Genomic DNA, 13,268 nt, shown 5'->3' with positions numbered 1-13,268 from the left:
AATCCAGAAATGACTCAGATTTTCATTCACTAAAGCCACCACGACTGCTCAGTGCCTGTATGCAGTGTAGGTTTTGCTCATCGCTGTCCATGATTTAGTGACTATTACATTAGAAAATCCATTTTATTTCCTATGCACCATTTTGGTTACAGGACTCTACCATTCCTTCAGTGCACCATAGATAGATATCCACTGTTGTTCTGTAATAATAATCTTTTAAACTCACTGTTACTGCTGTGTCATGTTTTCTGTCCAAGTCCACTCACTCTGTGGATGTCTCATCATGAATTTTCTAGTCCTTAGTTTCTTTTAGAGGATTTTGAGCTCAAAACATTATATTTGGAGCTTGCACTCAAATGTAGCTCTCTTGTATGCTACACTGTGGTAAAAAGTTCTTTCCCTGTGGATGGTTGGTAGTTCCTGTGTTGTTCTCTGCCTTGTCCCTTTTCCCTGTTCTGTCACTACCTGTATAGCACTGGAGAAAGCTGAGAAAAGCAAGCCCAGAATTCTTGCTGATGAAGAAAAAGCCATCAAAGCTGGAATATGTGGCCTCAGAAAATTGTTTCTGCATTTCTGATTTGCAATAGCTGTCCTGTGTTCCTGGTGGCTACTCCAACACCCCATCTCCTTGGTAGACAGTGATGAGAGTGAGTTTAAAAAAAAATTGTTTATCACAGAACAGCAGTGGATATCTATGGTATATTTAATACAGAACCTTAAATCTCATGTGTGCCTCTGCTACACATTCTTCTAGTCATTTCTGACCCAGAAGATCAACACTTTTTTTTTTTTTTTTAAAGAGGGAACTCCAAGAATTATAGTGGATTTTTTTTAATTTCAGTAACTTGTAATTCCCTCTCAATTCTCCCTCCTGAGCCTACAGTACGTCTGATTGAACATGAGCCTTGATATTTTGGCTGCCCTTTCAAAAGAAAATGCAAGAAAATCTTTTTGCCTGTGCTGCTGAGACAATTCCATGTTCTGCTTCTCATTTCCAGTCGCATACTTGCTAAAGAGGATCAGAGCAGTTGTGTGTACACTGGTAAACTGTAGGAGGTAATTTGGTGATTTAATTTCTCCCTGATTTCCATTTATGAAGTAGGAAACATTTTGTTATTTTTTAATGAAAATGCTATCTCCTCCTTGAAATTATTTGCTGAATAATTCTTAGTTGGCAGATCGCGGGCAATGTGTTTGCTTTGAACCTTACATTGCTGTGAGGAGCAGGCTGGTTGTGTCTCGACATGTGACAAGCTTCTGCTTTCTGCCTTGCTGACTAACTTTCAGTAGCTGTTGCAACTGTCCAGACTGTTTTCTGGAAAGGCTGTGCAATTTTTGAGACACTTTGTTGCCTGTTAGCTTTATCTTAGCTGTCGTTATTTTTTCAATTAGTGACTTCTTCAGGAATTCACTGGAATTAAGTGACTGCAGAAATCAAATAGCTGCGCTCAAACCCACTGCTGTGAACTGGAATATTTTTCTCAAGCTACTGGTATTGTCTACTCTCTTGGTTTGAGAAGGATTCATTATGCTGGAAGTATTTTGATGTAATTATTAAATGCTAGAAGAATATTCATGAAATTTCTGTTCTGGCCCCAAATTTTGCAACCCGGAATTTTCAAGGTTCGCTGAGGCTGGGTAAGTTAGGCCACTCTCCTGGTGTGCATGCTTTCTTTTACCTTTCACATTCACTCTTATGGAACATCTCCTCAGAAGGAGGAGACCTTTGGCCTCAATACTAGGGCCGAATTTTCTCTGGAAGCTTTTGAAAACCCTACACACACCTCAGTGGTCCTGAGCTCTCAGGTACTGCCACTGTCATTTCTTCTGTGCTGTTATTCTCTCTAGCCAGCTGTGGGTTTATCTGCTTGGGATGCAATTTGTGTTTCTGCCCTGCCTCACTCTTCACCTGTCTTTCTTGCGTTACTGCAAGGAACGGGATCATACAAGAAATAGCAAAGGAAATGTGTCTCTGAAGAGGGGAGTGGGGACTTGAAATCAGGCAAGTGCCATAGAATTGTCCATTGTTCTGATAGAAATCCAGTACTTTTCAACCGGAAACCTGCAGTCACAGATATGGAAGTACTGTGTGCAATATCAGACTTCAAATAAATGCCAGGTACCACTGAGAGTGTTGGAACCATCATTTTTTTTTGTTCATTTTTAGCTGAACATGTTCCACAGCCTTTCAACGCTCTCATCCATTGTGAAGTTCAAAGAGGCTTAAATGCTGTAAAACAGTCATCAAATACTATAATTAAACTTGCCAGTCACCCAGATTTGACCCAAACTGCCTGTGTCTCAAGATGTTAGTCAGCTGTCTGGGTTAGATTTCAATTCAGCCTTTTAAAAACATGAAAACACCTAGTTCTCAGCAACTTCTGCACAAACTATTGTGCTCTTCTGTCAAAGCCTCTCTGTCATGCAAGCTCCTTCAGCACTTCCAACCCACCATAGCCCTGGGATACACCCTGCCCTACACCTGGTAGAATTCAGACTGTCTTCAGCAATACCCCCACAGGTGACAGCACCAGTGACATGAAACTCTTTTAAAACTAACCTCTGCAGGCTAAATTCAGATTTGCCCTTGGCTTTCCTAAAACTTCACGGAAACCTCCAGGTTGACCGTTGCAGAATTATCTGTTCAAAAATCACAGAAACACAGACTGAGGCTCACATTGAAGAGTTACATTAGAAGTGGAAATCGGCTACATGGCATCCATTTTTAGACTTAAATGTAAACATTTTTTTTCTTGTTTTCGGTACGTGTCCAATGATTGCACATCTTAAAGAACTTTTATGCACTGGAAATGGACATAAGTAATACAGGGAGAGTCAAGGATAATTTTGTCATCTTTGCAGAGAATAATATTTTTTTGTGCTTGACAGAACCTAAGAGACATTAACAATAGAAATAAATAACTTCAAAATTATGACCTTTCAGGTTTCTTAATGAACCAGGATGAGAAAAAAAAAGATTTTTATAATTGTTTGAGTATGAGGCTTCTTCAGAAGTATTTTTCCTCTGTTTAAATAACTCCTGCATTTATTTTCTAGGTCATTTATTCTTTATAGGTCTCCAAGGATCTCAGAGACCATTACCTCACAAATTCTCCAGTTATCAACTCCCTTAAGGAGAATCTTGGCAAATACAAGAAAATTATGTTCTAAAAAGAGTTCTTTGTAAGGTAAGCTCTGAACTTCTCTAATTGTTTTCCCTCTCTAGGACCTCAAAGGGCTTTATAGGACCTACACATTCAACATCATTAGGCTGCCATGAGGACAGACTGAATGCAATTATTTGTAAGAAGATTATATTGTTATATCATTTGTTTGTGCACCAAGTTAGCAGTCACAGCAAGTGGGTAAAACACCTACCCACCTTCAACGATGGTGTACTCCTTTAAATGAGTGCATAAATGAGTCTTCATTGAAGTTTGGTCTTAAGTAAAACAACACACTTAAACTTCCTGCTCATTCCTAAGGCTTTTTCCCAGGCTTAGCTGCCCCCAAAATCTCTTCCCAGGGATTTTCTTCTACCAGAGGACTATCCTGTGTCTCTTCTGTTGTTGAAGGGTCTAATGGAATCCACCTGCAGCACTGAGGCCGCCATGATTAATCTGCATTTAACTGCAGGTTCTCAACACTTCCTGCGTGTTCATAACAGGAGAATTCTTCTTCCCTGGTGATACAAAAAACCCCACACCCCAACCAACCAAACAAAAAGTTAAATAAGTTAACATAAAATATTTAAGGAAAGAAGGAAGGAAGGAGGGTTGATGTGTTTGTTACACTTAGACTTAACATGTCTTCTTTCAAGTCCAAGGTACAGCAAGACATGGATTTTCTAACTCTTCACACCCCACATTGCAGTGCTCAGATAAAGCCCAGAACAATACTTGGTATTTTGGCAGAATTTTTTTTCTCTTGCCGAGCTGGTGAATAATTCAGATTTTTATACCATCTTTCCTCCTACCAATATCAATTTCAATTTGGATTCAGCAAGGTCTTAACATAAATATGTGATTAGAGAAGGAATCTAACTCAAATTGCTGTAGTTAAGTTTTATGTGTGTTAAATGTATGTACTCCAAGCACTCTTCTCCAGTGTTACTTAAAACCCTCCTTTCTTTCAAGTGTGGTTTATTCTTAGAAAACTCAAGCTGCTCCTAGAATTCTGCTCGCAGTAAGAGACAAATTAGATAAAAACAACTTCTTGTGAGGAGAGAGCTTGCAGAGCTCTTGCAAGTAGACATGGAGTGCTGCTTAACAGCTTTCTATGCCCTTTTGGTAAGAATTATCCAATAACTGGTATATAGCAGATAGAATTTCACTTTTCCAAAATATGTGTAGTGCATCTTCTTCCCAGCCCCAGAAGTTGGAAGGATTGTGAGGGCTATGGGAATACTGCAGATTTATTTTGGCACTGCCTAGTGCTTCAAGCATCCTGGAAATCAGCACTGGATATGTTCTCATAGTCTGGATGTAAATTAGCCATATGTGCATTAGAGGCATTATTTACAGATTGAATTGTGCAACTAACTATACTTAGGGCCTTAGATAAATTATTTCTATATTGGGTCCAATTTTTGCTGTCATTTACAGTAATATAAATCTAGGATCACTACACTGAAGTCAGTGGGGTAATTACTTTGAATTTTCTCCAGTGTGCTGGAGAGCAGTTTAGTCTCTGATTATTTGCAGCTCTGAAGGCTTTTCCCCTACACTAGAAATCTACCAAGGCTCTTCTGTCACTTTGTCCACTCTCTCTTTAGAACTGTGCTCACAAAGTGTACCTGCACATGAAAACAAAGTGATACAGGCAGGATTACTTGGTTTTGGAGTCTGAGTAAATAAAAATGAGAACAGTTGCCTGGTGTTAAAATCTGTTGTTTCTTTGTTCTTCATATTCCTTTGTCTTTGCTTCCAAAAGTTTGCAACCAGAGCTCTTTCTGGTTAAAAGTCACCACTAACTATATTAGGATGTAGACATCACCCTCTGAGCCTGTTCACCACCACTTTAAATGGTACTTTAGCAAAAGTGATTTGTCATTGCCTCAGAGTTTTCACTGCATCTTCATGGTTTAAACCAATAGTGCATCCTCATTTTACACTGATGTTTGACAGCATTGCCTAGCTGACTGTGAAAAAGCAGTGAACAGTAAAAGCTTTCTACAGCAGCTCTTTTGAAATTCCCATCAGCTAGAAAATTATGAAATCAAAGATGGACCATACTCATGTCACTAGAAAGATAGAAACCCTGCTAACACATCAGAAATTGTTCTCTAGGAACACTCTTGCTGATGCTGGGGTACATGTGATTGTCCATATAAGAACACAGATGTCTCATCATCCAGCAACATACGATATTAAGGCATACCAATGTTGGATACAACTTCGTAGCTGTGGTTCAAAAGCTCATGTTAGGGGAACACACTGGGATACTGGTTATATCTTTTTCAACTCAGTGTTTCTAATGAGAAGAAGATGTCTGAATGCATTTTCTGTAAGTCATAATCATTTGAAAAAATGCATTAGCAAGCACAGGTCTCATAAGTGATTTTAAATTATCTCCATATTTTGTTTTCCTTCAGCTTCTCCTTTGTTTCTTTGCTGCTGCTCAATCTCATTTTTTCTTTCCCCATATTACTGTAACAGCATGTCTGCCTTCATTTCCAGTGATAGAAAAGCCTATGTTATTAAATGCTTCACTTTGGCAATCAGATATTCTTGCTGTTTATTTATCTAAGGGTCTTTTGTGCAGCATCCTGCAACTACCTGGGTCCTTCCATTGCTAGTGACAGTATCAAGAGGTCACAGAAGCTGATAATTGCACCACTGCTGAGTTTGAGCAGCATGGTAATGGCTGGAGAGTTCTGAGTAAAGAGGCACAAGACTAATATTACTGTGCAAATAACCTTTACTCAGCAAAACTCACAGGCAGTTGTAAATACTAACTTAAATATCATCCCAGCCAAGATATGACTTCTCAGGGTCATCCCTGGAATTACTTAAATTGCAGAAACAGAGATTCACTTCGACATTTAAGTATCTAGCATATGTTCCCAAAGAAGACTTTTTTTTATCCAATGGCAAGCCTGAAATTTTATGTGTGAGAAAAAAACAGGCAAAGAGGTAAAAGAAAGATTAGAGCAGTTGGTCTGTGCATGGTATCAGTGGAATCGGACAAAGCAGATTACCTCGCTCCATTTTTATGTTTTCTGCAGGAAAGCACAGCCATGGAGGGAATCAGGAAGGAAAGAGGGGGCTGCTCACCAAGCCAAGCACAGATGACAAGGCTTCCCAGAGCATCAGCGTTGCTGTGAAGAGGGAACTCTTCAGGTAGGTTTTACCTTGGTTCATATACTCATGTTGGCTTTGCCAGTTAGTTCAGCTGAAGAAGACTGACCTGCCCCAGCTCTCCTTGGTCACAGGGACCATCATGGTTAACACTTTTGCCCTGGCCAGAATGCCTCACCTGGGAAACCTGCACCCAACCCACTTCCCAGCTCTCCTTAGTCAAAGGGCCATCCAGTCCTGACTGAAAAGCTTCTGGGGTGAAGAACCCACATTCCTTTTGTAGAAGTTTTCCTGATGACTAATTAACTTCACTCTTAATAATCCTGTTTTATCTGTAATCAGAACTTGACCATTTCCAGCTTCTAGGTCTTGATTCATTTTTATATTTTAAATTATGGAGCCATTGCAAATTTTCTCCACATGTAGGTATTAATATATCAATCAAGTCTCTTAACCTTTGTTTCGATAAAGTAAACAGATTAGGCTGCAAACATCTATCCCTACAAGGCAGATATTCCAGATCTTGAAATCATTCTTTTCTGATCTATTTTCAATTTTCCATGGCTTCTTTGAAGTGTGAACACCAAGACTAGTCATGATATTCCAGTAGTTTTCCCACCAGCTCACACACAGCTGTACTTCTTGTGCCAGAATCCCTGGCCCAGTAATTCTGCTGCTAGCTTAGGTTTAGGAAATTCAATCTAGGGTATTAAAACACTTGCTATATATTTTCCCTGCATAATTGGAAAGCAGTGAGAGATCAAGCAATGGATCAAATCTGCAGGGGAAAAAAAAAGAGGTTCCAATTCTCAAGTTAATTGTCCTGAAAAGTTTGGAGACATTTACTGCAGAGATACTCTCCCATAGAGCAATCAAGTGCTGACTGTAAGTCTGTTTATGCTTTGGACACATCTGTATGGCAGCAGCATAAAGAGTGTGTCATGCTGTTTAATATCTGTCAGGCTTTTTTTTTAAACCACTTAATAAGCATGTATGTAAATTCTGCGCAGTAAAAAAGTTCTAACAACTAGAACAAGAATAACCTTTTATGTGGTGGCTCCCACCCTTAATCCCAGCTTCTACATGCCAGTTCCTCCCCCCACTTTCACATCCCCATTTCTTGACAGGTGCCAGAATGTTTCGGAATTTTCCTGCGGCTTCACCATGGGAACTGCCATTTCACCAGGAATGAATTTGACCCGCTGAGCAATAAAGCTGAGGCAAAACACTTACACTCCAGCCAGGATGGGGGAATTGCTTGTTTTTCTGTTGGCATGTTCTCCTCTGGCAGTTTTTTTTTCACCAAGGAGCGTTCCTTGTTCATTCAACCTTCCTCTAACTTCACCTTGAGAAAGCAACAGGGCTTTGAAAGTGTCGTTTTCCCAGCAACAGCTGCTGCTTTTAGCATCCAACAGTCTTTAAATCCATAGAAAGCTAGTTTATATGGACAGGGAAGCATTAAATGCTAGGAAATGAGGGTCTTTAGGTAACTATTCCAGATCTGCTATATCTGCAGTTACAACAATTGGTGGTGTAGGTGGTGTTCTTTTACTGGCTTTTAATGAGACACATTTATTACTGCCTTGCGATAAACCAAAGTAAAGCCATAAAAGTGACTTTCATTGAACATTTGTTTGAGTTCTGCCTGGGTCTTATAAAGCTTCATTTGTTCAAGACTTCAGTTTTTGTTTTACATGCCTGCCACCTTTTTGGTAACAGCTGTTATCTCCTTCCATAGCTGAATACAATAGGCTTCCCTTCCACGACACAACAGGAACTTGTTTCATGACTGGTGTGAGACAGAGTTGGGATTTGATCCTTCATAATCTGCTAAATCAGCAGAGTATCCCAACCACTCCATACAACCAGGCAGAATGTGGGCTTGAAACTGCTCATGTTCGTTTGTTAAAATTTCACAACAGTCGAAAACAGTCACTGTGCAGGTTGGTAACAGAACTGAAATTTTAGAACAGCATCTAATCCAGCAGTCTTTGTTCAGAGCACTGAAGACCCATTGACTTGAGAGATCCTTGATAGACCCAAACCTCCAGCCACAGCAGGGTGATAAAAATAAATGTTTTTTTTAGGTCCAGCAGTGAATTTAAAGCTTATGCATTTTCTTCATCTGCTGGACTAGTTCACATTTCACTACATATAAGTTCCAATATTGCAGCTAAACTCTCTGGAAATATTCTGCAAGAAATGTTCTTAACAATTCACCTCCGTAAGTTAATACCTATTAAAACCTAAAAATGAATTAGATTTGGAATTTCCTGGATTCTTGTGTTTGTCATGCAAATTTTCAGTGCTGTTCTTTTTATGATAATATGAAATAAAGTAGTTTCTTATAGTAACATTGTAAATCATTTGCTTTCTATTACACGCAGCTGGTTTTGTTACAGTAATGATTTTGTATGGGTGCACACTGCAGTGCGTATTAAAGGCAATGAAATATTCTTTTTTCAGGGCTCACATGCAATTGATGTTTGTGCAAATATAACCAGATAATGACAAAACAGTAATTTATTATAATATATTAACGAGGTTGTTTTTTCTCTCTTCTCCCAAAATGCACCTTCTTCCAAACTGCCCTTCCCCCTGCAGCAAATCCTTTTTTTTTTTCTTGTTTACAAAAATGACTCCCCACCCTTGCAGATGCAGATTAGAGTTTTTCAGCTCACTAGAGATCCAGAATCAAAATCTAAACCAGCTGGTGCTTTTACGCGGGTGTCTTACTTTAGCTTACTCAAAAGAACACAAGATGAACGGTAAGAATTAAATAAACCACAAATTATTTTGGGGACTGTCTGGTTTATATTAGAAGTAAACTTTTCACTGCTGGCTGTTGTTTCAAAACTATTGCCTCTATTTTTGATATTCATCCTTGGGATCTAACACAAACTATGTCTTACTAGTTTAATCCATTGTTAGGCCATGTTTAAATATCTTTTATTATAGTCATGTGCTATAAAATCGTTCTCACTGGAGTTTGCTGGCTCGAAGCCAAAGGGTAATGCAGCTTCAAGTGGCACAGCGCAGTATTAAAAGAATTTTTTTCCTTTGGTGTTGGTACTTACCAATTTCACACCTTGAAAAGAGCCCAACTACATCAAAATGTGATGTATCTACTTTGAGTGCAGAGACTAGAAAAATATTATAGCACGAGAGGAGTGCAAAGAAAACATTTCAACTGTATCAACAGTATATTCATTTTGGTGCCTGATTAGCAATTTGTGTAATTCCTTGCTGCGGAGCCTGGAAATTATATACATAGGTTTTTCAAGCTTCTGTTTTTAGAAGTAACTTTGTTTTTAACTTCCTGCAGCAGGACCACTTACAGGACTACAATGGCCATTATTTAGCTCATAGTTAACGTTAAATTAAGTCATTTGTATTTAGAAAGATTCTTTTTTCCTCCTCTGAAATGATAATTGAACGAAGGGTGTAACATCTCCAGTTCAGCCTCTGACAGCATTTTTTTTCTCATGGAGAGCCACAATCACGTAAACACTACCAATAAAGTGAATAAAGAATGATAATAATGCTTGATAATGGGGACCTTCAGTTCTGCAAGCATTTTGGCAAGAGCAGATTACTTCCCTGATGCATTTCAAAATATTTCCAGGTATGGACCAAGTTCCATTGGGGTGACCGAGGATTAGGACAAAAATAATTGCTACCATTATTTCATCGCTGTGGTCTGTACCAGCACCTTCACTGTAGGGTATTATGACATTTAGTTCTGTTGTTTCAAGTTTTCATGAGGAAAACATTCCCAGAAAGGAAGGAAAGAGACTTTAGGAGCAGTTAACCTCTGCAGCTTCCAGGGAGAGCGCTAACATTCAATATATGCCAAACCCAGCCCATTATGTTGAATAATGAGTGAGTAGATCTGAAACTTTGTACCAGACAAGATGAAAACAGATTGGGCAGGCTATTGTACCACACTTTATTACCTAGTGAAATGTAATTTGATCCATTTGCAGGAGGAAGAACCAGAGATGCTTGTTTCAGCGTTCAATTGTTCCAGAAAGATGTAAGTAACCCGGTGTTGTTATTTTTATATCGATTTTTATGAAACACGTGTAGTTACATTTTTACAAGGCAGGAGGTTCTCTTAATGATGGCAGCAAGACAGGCAGTGCAAATGTTAGGGGGCTGAGCACATTCCTCTGTCAGATGACAGAGGGCAAGAATATATAGTTTAACTTCGGTCTTACAGGAGTAAAACCAGAACCAGACATTCAACACCAAGCAAGTTGCAGTCAGGTTGGTTCCTGGAGAGGTGGCTTTCTGCTATTGCTTCATTCTCCCAGTCCCCAGGTGGGGATGTTTGGTAAAACGAATTTACAGACAAAAGCTTGTGCTAGATTCACCACACAGCATCTTTAGTGGTGGAATTTCAGCTTTATACATGAATTAGGTTATTGATTTCAAGGTGTGGTGTGCTCTGCTGTGATTTAGAGATTTTTACATACTAATTTTTTTATTGAAGGTTAGAATAATTTTGATCCTGCCTGCCTGAATTTGCAATAAGCATGTTAGCAAAAGATTATCCTTGTATCTTTAAAAGGGAAACCGAATTTCATTAGCATAACTTCCTTTTCTTTTTTTTTTTCCCTGAGACCCTCTTGAGTTGAAATTAAGAAGAAAAAAAAGGACAAGAAGATACTGTCAGGGAAAGAAAAAAGAAGAAAAAATGTTCCTGAACTTGGCTATTACATAAATCACAGTAAAAATGCTGAAATGCTGTTGAGCCAGGTATGATTGTGTTTGGGAAAGTAGCCATTAAGCCAATATCAAATGAGACATACATATTTGGATATAAAACTCGACTTGCTGCATGCCTTTGGGAAGAAAAAACCCCCAAATGTCACACTTGATTATTATGGAAATATTTAACGTGAAACAATAGACTATAAATAAATTAATCCAGGAAATCAGACAGGTACCCAGGTGTCTTAGACTATTGCTTTATATTGAAGGTGTATGTGCGAATGGACCTTTACATTTTTTGGATATTCAGTCACAGCTACTGGTGCTTTTCTTTTGTATTTCTATTTCAACATCAGAAGACAGTCTACTTTTTTATAGGAGGCCCCTTCTGAGCATGTGGAAGGTATCAGGACCTTCACAGATTGACGTTGATTCATTCACTTGTCTCTCTTGGTTTCTTTTTTCTTTTTTTCAAAAACTGTGGCCTTTTGTTTTGTTTTGTTTTGTTCCATACAGACTCTACAGCAACTCCTGAAATGTCTAAACTCATATTAACTGGCACACACCTTTTATATTTTATTTCTTTTTCAACCATCTCTTACAGCAGCTCTTTCAAGCACTGATCTCATCTTGTTAACAGCAACCCCATTCTTCCAGTAGGCTTAACCTCTTCTCACTGTTTCTGACTTTGTATCGTCCTGTCTCATCCCTAGAAGAAAAATCTCCATCTGAATTTCTTCACCTCTACTTGGACATGGTTCTGTCTGGTGCTCCTTCCATCACCCTCTCCATTCCCTCTGACAGAAGACCTGCTTTCATCCGGCTCCTTTTACCTTTGTGTCTAGAACAGACAGTGCTACCCTTTCCCTCTGGTTGCAGTTGCTGCAGCAACCTGGCCATGAAAGCTACGCACCTCCTGCATTTTTACTGAGGTGGTTTTTTGCTGGGTTTTGGCTCAGTACAGACTTCTCAAGCCAAGAGCCATCCTATTTTGCAGAATGTGACAAACAACGCTGCAGTTTCCACTGGGAGTCGCTGGAAACATCATCTGCCCCTGCAGCCCAGTCTCCAAGAACCAGCCTGAAAGCTGCAGCTGGAGGTTGGCATCCTTTCTTCCCCAGCTGTAGCTCTCAGAGGTCACTGATATAATTTTAGTACTTGAAATGGTGCCTTGCAAGGGTTACAAGAATATTCAGTCCTGGACATAACAGGGAGTGACCTCAGCTGCAAAATTCAAGTGGGGATGCAGAGCCACAGACTGGAAGAGGAATATCCAGAGTAGGGCTTTGGTTCACACCCATTCCCAATGCACAACATTTGTATGAAGGAAGACTCTTCAAAGCTCTTTGAAATGTGTCTGAATGCATGAAGAGATTCCAATGGTTTAAACATGTTTGAAAATCCCAGATGCAAAGCAATTGTGGTTCATTACACCTATCACTTCCCCACTTCCTCATTTTTTCTGTCTGCTTTAAATGAAGAAGCGTCTGAGATCCATAAATTTATTTCTTTATCCTCATTTGAACACTGCCATAGATGCCATTAAAATATCCATACACTGGAAATCTCAAGAAACATATCTGTATAATATGTTTAATAATTTGTCATGTTGCAATAGTAGATAGAGGCAGAAAAGCCTGAAAATCATTTTTTAGAAGCTTGTTGTTATAATGAAGAACCTTACCTGTGGTGAAGTAGTAGTGCAGTTTTTTCTCTCATTTGCACAAATATGCCAGCTAAATATATAAGTTAAATAAATGTTGGCTTGAACCAGCATATCTCTCGGTGTTTTTTTGTTACCTTTTTATTTAGAAGATATCAACTGTCTTTGCACAAGAGTTGTTTTATTTGTCCTGTCCCCAGAAGCTGAGTGTTCTTGTGAACTGACCTTTCCAGAGTATTTCTGTATGTGGGCTCTTCATCGCAGCTGCTGCAATCAGGCATAAAAGACACTGTTAACCTAAAAGGGATAGAAAGATCTAAGTCTGCTAACTTCTGCTGTCCAAAGAGAAATAAAAATGTATCAGAGGATGTCCTTCCCCATATTTCCTGAGCGGAAATGGGTACAGAGACAATAGAGAGGTGATATTACACCCTAGAGCCAGATCTGGGGACGCTTATCAAGCTAAATGAATCCTTTGCTCGCACAATCTTCTCAGTTTGTTCTGTCCTGAGGGAGAAAGCATTCAAAAACACAATCACAGGATCTTTATTCAATAATCTGCCTCTTACAGTGATACAGAATTTTTAGGT

At 39.1% G+C, this 13,268-nt stretch overlaps 1 long non-coding RNA gene across 1 annotated transcript; it reads left to right on the top strand.

Annotated features, from left to right (window-relative positions):
* Positions 1 to 1,212: 1,212 nt before the first annotated feature.
* On the top strand, positions 1,213 to 12,791 carry LOC125329789. The gene is made up of 6 exons (XR_007205276.1): positions 1,213 to 1,638; positions 3,058 to 3,188; positions 6,227 to 6,341; positions 7,427 to 9,067; positions 10,286 to 10,335; positions 11,729 to 12,791. It is a non-coding gene; the product is annotated as an uncharacterized LOC125329789 (long non-coding RNA).
* Positions 12,792 to 13,268: the final 477 nt, after the last annotated feature.

This window comes from Corvus hawaiiensis, chromosome 8, assembly GCF_020740725.1.
Source record: "Corvus hawaiiensis isolate bCorHaw1 chromosome 8, bCorHaw1.pri.cur, whole genome shotgun sequence".
Lineage (NCBI taxonomy): Eukaryota > Metazoa > Chordata > Aves > Passeriformes > Corvidae > Corvus > Corvus hawaiiensis.
This window is presented reverse-complemented; position numbering and strand designations above follow the sequence as displayed.